At 34.2% G+C, this 10,401-nt stretch overlaps 1 protein-coding gene across 5 annotated transcripts in view; it reads left to right on the top strand.

Moving 5' to 3' along the window:
• The first annotated feature begins 2,036 nt into the window (after positions 1-2,036).
• Positions 2,037-10,401, top strand: part of LOC139808120 (trace amine-associated receptor 9) — a 63,010-nt gene continuing 54,645 nt past the window's right edge. For 2 of the 5 annotated variants that reach the window (XM_071769776.1, XM_071769780.1), the window contains exons 1-2: positions 2,037-2,312; positions 2,616-2,984. The gene's annotated coding sequence lies outside the window, so the exon portion shown is untranslated. The remainder of the gene's footprint in view (positions 2,313-2,615; positions 2,985-10,401) is intronic. The other 3 variants (XM_071769779.1, XM_071769778.1, XM_071769777.1) reach the window with 3 other exon arrangements.

Genomic DNA, 10,401 nt, shown 5'->3' with positions numbered 1-10,401 from the left:
CTTAATTGGCTGTACCGCGTAATTCCCATCCCACTTCTCGATGCAATTCTCCCCCAAAACACTAATTGCATGATACGGCTGTGAGTAAATATACTTACACTGTAGTGTACTATATCGTGACTGAATTCAATATAACCGGAGGAGATTTTGTGAACCTACTAAGTTAATAAAGATAACGAGATCTCTCTTGCGCATAGCTTTTATCTCTGAATATCTCAATGGAATGATTTTCAATTCTATATATAATTAACTGCACGCGCTCTCTGTAAATTTTTATTAATTATAACATTATACATATTAACGTAATATTGTGAAGTATATTAATGTAATGAATATTTTAATATTTATATAAAATATAATAATAAAATATTACATATAATATTTTAAATACTTGCTTAAGCACGTTCTCGTTTTATGTTTGTATACGAATCGCATTTTGTAAACGTTGTTTTATTGTGACAACGGTTAATTTTCATCCTTTTTTATGATATATAGCAACTTTCACGTGAAACACAGCAAAGCGCGATATATTAAGAGAAATTTAAAACAGCGCGCTATTGCATGCAAAGTGGTCAGAAATATATCATAGCGTCTACTAAAAGAAGTAGTAGATAACCGGAGCGATTATTAATGAGTACTGCTGTATGTTATTGCGGTACGTAAATAATCTGCAACTTTTCGTAGAATTGGTATCAAGTATCAGCTGTTACATGATTAACGACACTTTCACAAGTCGTTGCCTATAATCACATAATCTTTAACGAAAGTGCGATGAGAAATGCTGGCAACTTTCCGAGATACTCGAGGAAATGCGAAATGCGGATGTCAAAAGAAAATAGCGATAGCACGAGTTAATTAATTGATCGCGCTGCAGCTCCGATAGGGGCTGGGCGGTCTAAAGGTCTAAACTAAGCTCTCCCACCTAAATTATTATTGCAATTACGAGTATAATTGCAATTTCAAACTTACGTCTGAGTAATGTCGAGTACACACAAATTAAAGCTTGCACCTCATTATTTTTCACGAAAGATGGATGAACACGTATGTGTGACGCGTAATTTACCTTTAGCATTCTGTGTGTTTAAATAAATATATGAACTTTTGCGCAACTATATTCGAAACAATGAGCAATTCGTTGTCCGTGCGAAACGTAGCGAAAGAGATTTGACCGGTCGCGAAAACAGACTACTCGCTACGTCCTTATTTAACAATTCTTGTGTATGCACCCTATTATTTTACATTACCTGATTAAATATTCAAGTTTTATTTGCGCTAGCGTTAAATCACTCGACGTAAAATTTTGTAACCGTATGAAACGCGCACTAAAATATGCACTGGAATTTGAAAAAAAATGTCATACTTTTAAATACGCGTTCGTTGGGAAAAAGCACTAGGAGAAATTATATTATTTCAATCATGGAGATGCGTATGCATATTTTCAAGCGCGCCATAAAGTGCTACTTCATTAGGTGGGCTCATTAACGGGCTCTGTATACACAGGTCGTCATAAGACGCACACCGAGAACGTGTTACATATTTTCTCTCTATATACGACTGTCGTTTGTAACGACTTTCGTCCTTAGGCAAGGAAATTTTCAACGAGACCGTTTTCCGGCAGGAATATTCACAATTTCAAGCTGAGCTTCGCTACTCTCGCGTCATCACTGTCGCGACGCGTTGCCGAAAGTGTGTCGCGATCTTCGACGCGTGCGATTCTCGATCAACCGAGAACGGGCGATATGTCGGGGGTGTTCGCGAGCGCGTGGGTGGATAGATTTTGGCACGGCGAGAGGGTGTCAGTGCAGTTAGGAGATCAGGAGACCAGGGTTGCATCCACATTCACTCTCCCTCCCTCCCTCCCTCTCTCTCCCTCTCTCTCTCTCTCTCTCTCTCTCTCTCTCTCTCTCTCTCCCCGTCTCTATCTCTCCCTCGTTCTCTCTCCCTTCTCTACCCACCCTTTCCTGTCTCGTACTCTCTTTCTCTCTCACCCAGCGCGACTACTGTCGGGAGCACCCAGGCGGGCAGTCAGTGCGTCGTCAGCCTCCGCGTCGTCGCGACGCTCCTTTCTCTCTCTCTCGTTTCCCTCGGCTCTTTCGGTGGCGTCCGCAGCATCGCGACGCTACGACGCGCTCCGCCGACTATATACCCTATCCCGGGAGAGACGCCGCCGTTAATTTTTCTACAATATACACCAGCGACACGGACCTGACCATCAATAACAATAACATAGACAACATAATAAAACAAGTATTTTTTTTCATACATTACCACTTCGAAAGTGTTTTCGTTCGATCTGCATAAAAGAAAAAGAGGTGCTGAGTTACATTAATTGTAAAAGACAGAAAAGTCTAAACATCTTGACTAATTTCTTTCTTCTGGAAATTTTTTAAATGTAGATTATTATGTTTTGTATATATATTTGTAATTAAAATATATTATATAGAAATTCATTAATATTTTGCGCGTAAAACAGATAAATAAGTTTCGAGAAAAAATTTACATCTTTTTTCAAGAAAGCTATCTTAGGATGTAATATTCACGGAAGATTGAAGAAACTGTGCATCTTTTGCAAGTTCGCTTCTTCATTACTTTTCATTGCATATTTTATATCGAAGGGAGCACAGCTTGCAATTTATTACTCCCGCATGAAAAACTCTCTGTCGCGAACAAAGAGAGAAAAAAAAGGAGTAAAATTGAGTGACGATAGTACATGCATTTTCTACAGCAAAGTTATTAAAAAGGAACGGCAAAGGCGTCTTCTTGTGTCAACGGGTGAAAAGGGAAGCCAAATCGTGAAGTTTTTGCCAAGACGTGATCCATCTTGGTGTTTCGATCAAGTGATCTATCGGGTATCACCGCAGAGCATACCAGCTACTCAAGATTTCTCGCCTTCGAAAGTCACGCACGAGCGTTTTTCCTCTGCTTTCCGAAGCGTCGCGTACTTACTCAAGCCTTATCGACACTCGTGGATTTACTACTGCCGAGTACGTATCTAATCACAACAATTGAAGCTGAATCCTCTTATTTCGCATGCCATTTGAAATAGGGTGTAGTGCGGAGCGGAGTAAAACAGGCAATACGTTTGCGTTAGCTTTAGAAAAACGTTTTTATTCTCTAATCAAGTTTTCTACCATGGCACGAATATATATCTTAAAAAGAAGAAGTAAAGTTGTATTGTTAATTGTGTTTGTAATATAGTTTTATAAAACGCATAATTTACAATATACGATTGTTATTACACGTAAATATAAGTATTTAATGTGTAGTAAATTATTTATTACACTATTAACAAATTTAATATTATATAAAATATATAACATTAAATTAATGTTATGATCAAGTTTCGATAAAATATGCATGTATTTAGCCTATTAGATCAAAGATTCTTAGACATATTTTATAAAAATTCGATTTCTACAATTTATGTCATACATGCCTGGTTACTATTGCCCAAAGTAATCATCGTATGTTTTCTTATTTCATTATAACTGCTATTAAGGTCTGCAGCTGCACTTAAGATATTAAATTACAAACATTACATTCGTGTTAAGTCGTAAAGAACTGTATGGAAGCCAGAAGTTTCTGTCTATATCCTTTTTACAATAAGAATTAACGGGATATAGAACTGTGGATACGATATTAATATTGTAATTAATATTGTTTAGATGGATACGATTAATATTATATGAAATATAATATTAATATCATATTATATAACAATAATATTATGTTGTATATAATTGTCCGATAATTCTCCTCTCATAGTATCTACATAAATAATACTTATGTTATTTTATCAATGTTTAAAACAACAATAAGTGGCATAAGACAAACATTGATCTTACGTTACGCGGAACTTCTACGTCTACGCTATTATAATTCCATCCAAAGGATATGTAGTTTAGAGAACTGATACAAACTATACAAAACAAGATACCATAGCTCGGCTGATACTGAGCGATATGCTTGCGGCAGATCCGTGGTACAGAGTAGTTTGATCGTGTTGTTACTTACAGTTCTCTGACCAAGTTTTCAAAACTTTCTCGGCAAGCATCTTTAATATTAAACGATTTCTTAGATGTGGGATACGTAAATTTAACGGAAGATCAAATCGCAAAAGCTTCTTACCTGTTATTTTTAGTGATCTTTTTTTAGCGATTTTAATTTGTATTTGATAATCGTTTACTTTTTTTTACTTTCAACAATAAAACAATAATTTGATAAATCGACATGAATAAATAAAGCTATTGTAACAATTTTTATTTTATCCCGTTTTGTATGTAACTAACAATAAATTTATCATATGTTATACGCAGATTGTGTATAAAATTCTACTGAAATATTTTCTGATTGCAACTCTTAATTTAATTTTTTGATCCTGCGAATCTTTTTAAGTGATCTCGACTAAAACAAGTCTCCGTTTTAATACAAAGTTATTGCGTTGGTAGATTATTTATCTGGTCTTAAAAAGAATTTTATATTTATCTCGTTGTAAATTGAAAAAGCACGGTATAAATCTATAAATGACGTAAATATAATTTCTCAATAATCTTCATCCACGAAATAAGGAGATTTTAATCTCAAAATGATTGATCATTCATGGCACGAATTATTAATGTAAATCAGAAATGATTTGTATTTCTAAAAAATCGACAAACTTACTCGATGACTTTGCCAATTACAATGGGGAAGAATTCTATTTTTGCTTCGTGCATGACAAATTCAATACATGCAAATAACTGCATTCGTCGGAAAGCTGCGCTTCAATTTGTACTTGTAAACGCTTCACCTTAATAGTTTTCCAGCGGCGTCGCCGCTGATAGAGCTGGTCGTTTTAAATTGATCGCAAGCCCCGCGCGTGATATCCATTTCAGCGAGGCGCGACAGAATTTATTACACTTTTCCACTATTATCGACGGAAGTGGCTTGTCGACAGTATTAAGTATATAATTTGAGCGCGATATGAAAAATGGTGTAAAAATATCATCGCCTTTATTATTCTTCTTCAAACACACACACCATATATTATCAGCTATTTTACTCTTACCTTCTCTCTCTCTCTCTCTCTCTCTCTCTCTTTCTGTCTCTTTTATAAAAATGTTATTGTCTGTGCGTATACGACGGCCATTCGCAGATCTCCATTATTGCATCGCAGAAGGTACATCACGCCTCACGGCATTAGCCCCTTATGATACACCCATTCGAGCTCCCTTTCAAGCGTTTTAATTAATGATTTTAACGTAAAACGCTCGTGTCGTTTCACCTCGTTTCTCGGCGAAACCTGGAACGAGCCCCATTTTATGAGGCGCGAAACGTGTTTGAGTGAAACGCTTCTACTTCGTATCTACTATCTAGGAAGCAGACTGCCAAGAATATGTCTTATCGAGATTCGATAGATGAGCTGCTTTTACGACACATATCTGATAAAATTAAAAAGATTGTATGGAGAGATACAAATCTGTAAGATGTGACACATCGATCAGGTTACTTCGTTTAGAAATTATGTAATTTTTATGCTTTGGATGTTAATCCATTAAAATAATTTGCAATTGTAGAGGATTTAATCGATAGTTTTAGGAAACGGAAAATACAAAATTATTTCACACGTAAAATAATTGAACGGATAAAGGAAAAAAACTTATGCAATTTTTCAAACTTTTAGCTTAATTCAAATATCGGAAAATCTTTGTGGAATTTATATAATGAGACGATAAAAGAATATGTAATATAAATGGTAATATTATATAGGCACAATTACAGATAGGAGAAATATAATTGCTTGCTGGTGACGCGTGTGACGGAGAATTCCGAGCTGGTATTTCACTGATAATTTTTACGGCTGGAACCGGCGAGCTGCGCTTAAATGGATTATCGCGAGTTTTTACGGATTTGTTGTGTGTGTGCCCAGCGATAGGTAGATAATATTAATTGGCTATGGTTATTAATCGCGACACGTAGTAGTGAGCACTCGGTTTAAACATTTAAGCTAACGATACTATTATGCAAAATTATATTAATGCTATTGTGTGTTACAATTGAACGTTTGTTTCTGAATCCCTTGTCTCCCTTCTATACCTTAATAATAGTTAAACATGCTTTTAAATCACCTATATTAAATGTAAAATTTAAAAAAAAATATATGATGAAATTCCTTTATTCAACTTGAAAAATTATTTTTATTTATTTTAATACTCAAATGAACATCGAAACCTCTTTTATGTTTTTTAGTTTTATTAAAAATATATTATACGTTTCTCATACGGTATACATACATTTCTTGATTCTTGTTTAAATTATTTATCAAATTATTTATTAATCTTGATCTTGCAAGTTTAATTTTGTACAAAAATATTAAAACTCTAAGCTGTTTCATGGATACAAATTACAGACGATTATACATGTTCCTCGGTAAGTCTGCTACTGACAAGACGACTGACATTGGAATTAAACTTTAGTTTGATGCAGTTTCTTGTTGGTCGCAATATCTTGTTGGTTCTGTAACCATGTTGTAATTCGAATATATCGACATTTAGATCATTTCGAATTCCATTTAAAATCTACAATCATGAATAATTGCTTTGCAGTATCAATTATTATATAAAATCACGTTCCTTCACGCAATATTTTATACCACTTTGCTAAATATGGAACTGCAAGGAAAAAACATCGTGAAATTTCGCTTTGCGAATGTTTAATAACTGAGTTTAACTTTAGACCATATTTAGATTGTTATATCGAGTTTTCATATTTATTTAAACAGTAATCTGGCAGTTGCATGAGAAAGAGCAAATTGCGCAAGACTATCGCGTACTTTGATGTTACGTACGCCGAAGGAGGAACTAGTATAAAGCAGAAAATTATGCGGTCTGTGGACATTCATGCGATATAACTAGATAATGCATATTACGTATGTGTTGGAATTCGCGCTTTACAATTGATGTGTGTACAAAATGATATGGAAATGATATATAATTTTGTATTTTGAGAAGTAAGAATTAAAATCCTAACTGCTGGAATGTGGTTCTTCGACATATTTATTTGTTGAGATCATAACCGTCGCTGAAAATGATGTTGATATGAGTTGAATTAATAAATTAGAACTTATTAACGAATAATTATAAATAATGGCATTCATTTAACTGTATATAAATAGAAACGAATTACAATATGAGGAATAATTAAATAAATATACCGCAAATATATGCATTCGCGAATATCAATCATAATTACTTTATTTATAACATCAGCTTAAATAAACGATGTGCATTTCAATGAATTACCAATGAATCGTAATTTTGCGTCTGCTGCGGACATAAAATTTTTTTTTTAAGTCAAAAACGATGATCACAAACGCGGAATTGTAACAAAACTCCCACTTTACGTGCTATTTCACTCCACCACTATTTCGTTTATTTGCAATTGAAACCTTGCTCAACTTTTCGGCTAGTGGATTCGAATATAAAATCGTTGTTACAACGCTACAGTTTTATTTCCAATTTCCGTGTGTACACAAATAGGATATCCGGTGTAAATCCACTTCTGCGCGATAAGTTTGCATAGTTTTCCAAGAGAATATTCGTTTTCATTCCGTATTTTATTGCATCCAATATATAACATTTTTCTCATAAAGCGAAAAAATTATCTGGCGTACATGGAATATCTGGTTACACACAATTTTAGTTACACAACGGTAATTCATTTTCTATAGGTAAGTATTTAGTAACTTCATTGTTTGTTTCGTCATTAACGATGATAGAAAAGCGCTCTCACAAAAGTTAAAACTAAATTTAGCAGGAAGATTGTACTTTATCAGGTCGAGGATTAAAACTCCCCTTTTCCATTGGCTCCTTCGTGCCCGACTAATGATTTCTTCTTCGTTCTCTTTACGTTTTAATATGCATAGCCGTTATCGCCATGAACAATTTTGTACTTTAACCTCCCGCGTTAGGTACAATAAGTAAGAGAGAGAGAGAGAGAGAGAGTTTTGAGTAAGATAAGATTTCTTACTAAAATACAATTTTATGACAATCATGACAATTGATAGTTTAAGAAATTATTTAATACTATTTTTAAAGATAATGTATAAATAATATATATTCATTAAATCACTTACTTTCTTTTGTCTTAACATAGAATCTCAAAGTATAAAATTTTTCATGGCAATAACGGCTATTTAATATCAATTTTACTTTTACTTCTGATTTTTTGCAAGCAATTATAACAATTTCAGAGTATTGTAAGCACATTTCTAGTATTAGTTTTAAAATCATAGAAACAATAGAAATTAATAGAAAATAAATAAATATTAATTACATTTTGTAACTAAAATCTCGCTTTCTCCTGCTCTCTCACAATGTACATTTATTTGCGCTTTTCATTATTGATTAAATTTGTTGTAACTATTAATCATGCTCCCAATCTGATATAAATCATAGTTAATTTTCTATTCATACAACGTACGTTATTTATCCTATATTCTATGTATAATGATCAATTGCACGTTATGTATTATTGATTATTTTAATACGATACACCACTGACAAATTGCTACAAATATTGCGCATTTCGTGAAATTGCGATAGACGCGCAGTTTTTTTTTTGTCACATCGGAAAATCATTACGTTCAATGACAGATGTCAGCAATTCGCTTATCGTAAAACTGATTTGCTTTATATGGATGGAATACTAAATACTTTCGACCAGAGTGGAGAGTTATAAATAGTGAATTATAAATATCATTATATGTACCTTTATATATTTATATTGTTCGGGAGCATAACATTTTTATTATAAATTTTCCATTATCATATCTACGTTTTCACGCTGTCGACCTTTTTATTATATCCTCATGTGAATAATCGATAAACAAAGATATAAAAAGAACAGACAAAAGCTCCTAATGCTATGGTTCCCATAGCGTTAGGAGGTAAAAAGGTTGATCCTATATCGTCACCGTATTAAATTTTCACGATCGGATGTTAGACGGCGTATCTAACAGAGAGTTCAAAGGACATTCCAAAGTTCGCCAGTTTTACGAGCTTTTCCTCTGTCACTGCGCTATAAAACATTAGAAATATCGTGCCGATGGGAAAAGAATCTCTTCGGCTTTTCCTGACAAAAAGTACTGAATTTGACAAATTGCGCGTTCCTAGCTTTATCAATATTTTAAAGATGCTGTTACCGTAGAGATTTACAGGATGCGTTTTTCAATATATGAAACCACGATTGGAATTGAAGGATGATTTCAAGCATTTGGTTATCGCGTGAAATGCCGCTTTGCAAGTGTCGCGTTAATCAAGTTGACATTCGCTTTTACAATTGAAATCGCACATAGCTGACGCGTACGTTGGACAGTCAAAGACAAACGCGTCATTCAAAATTCACGCTTAGAGGAAGTCGCGCACGTTTGAATCTCACCGGATCAACAGGTACAGGTTTATTGCTATTTAGTCTGCATTGATTCAGGAGAATTAAGACACTGTCTTGCACATGCGTGTACAATAAAAAATAATAATAAGAAAAATAATAAGATGTCAACACGCGCGTCCACGTATTATATTTAACGCGATTCGATATTGCTCTTAAATATAATATTCATCAGCAATGCACAAAATTAATTAAATATTTGCTTCTTATCCCTGTTCTAAGTTGATTATTAGATTATAGAATAGTTTCGATTAAATTAAAAAATTTTAATTGAATTATAAATTAAGAATGAGAGGAAATACACTACTGCAATGAAAATAGAACAGCTCTGAATGTCGCAGAAATGTCGACATTTGCAAAAAATTAAAATCAAGATTGATTCAGGAAATCATTGGCTGCAAAGTTTGGTAATCACTTGGAAATGGCAAATGGAATGAATGAGAAAACCGCTTCGCTTTGAGCGCAATCGTAGCGCGGCTCACAGGAGACATGTGCTCATCGCTTCCTCATCCTTTCGCTCCCGGACTTTTTTAGTGAACCCCTACGAAAGTTTTAACGTGCTCGACAACCTCGTTTCCGGTTGGAAAAAAAACTTTCGTACGCATTAATTTCTGCCAGGCTTATTTATGTTCTCGGTTCTTCCTGCGTTACAGCGGCATAACGGAAGTCGCGATAGAAAGAAATGGCGAATGGCGCGAGTGAGGAGAAAAACAGTGGAGTTCTCTTCCACCGCGAGCTCTCCTTGTCCTCTGAACTCTCGACGAGAAATCAGAAAGAGAGAATGAAAAAAAGGGGAATAACATCATCGCGACAAATTATAGGACACCAGCGATAATCACAAAGTAATATTCGTTTTTCATTAAAACTTTGCTCCTTTGTTCCATCAAGGCAAAAATGAAAATAATACTTACGACAGCCTTTAATAATATCTAATTAATAAGTCCGCTAAATGAGCCGCGTAATTTCGTCGTTGAT

The sequence above is a fragment of the Temnothorax longispinosus genome, chromosome 2 (genome assembly GCF_030848805.1).
Source record: "Temnothorax longispinosus isolate EJ_2023e chromosome 2, Tlon_JGU_v1, whole genome shotgun sequence".
Lineage (NCBI taxonomy): Eukaryota > Metazoa > Arthropoda > Insecta > Hymenoptera > Formicidae > Temnothorax > Temnothorax longispinosus.
This window is presented reverse-complemented; position numbering and strand designations above follow the sequence as displayed.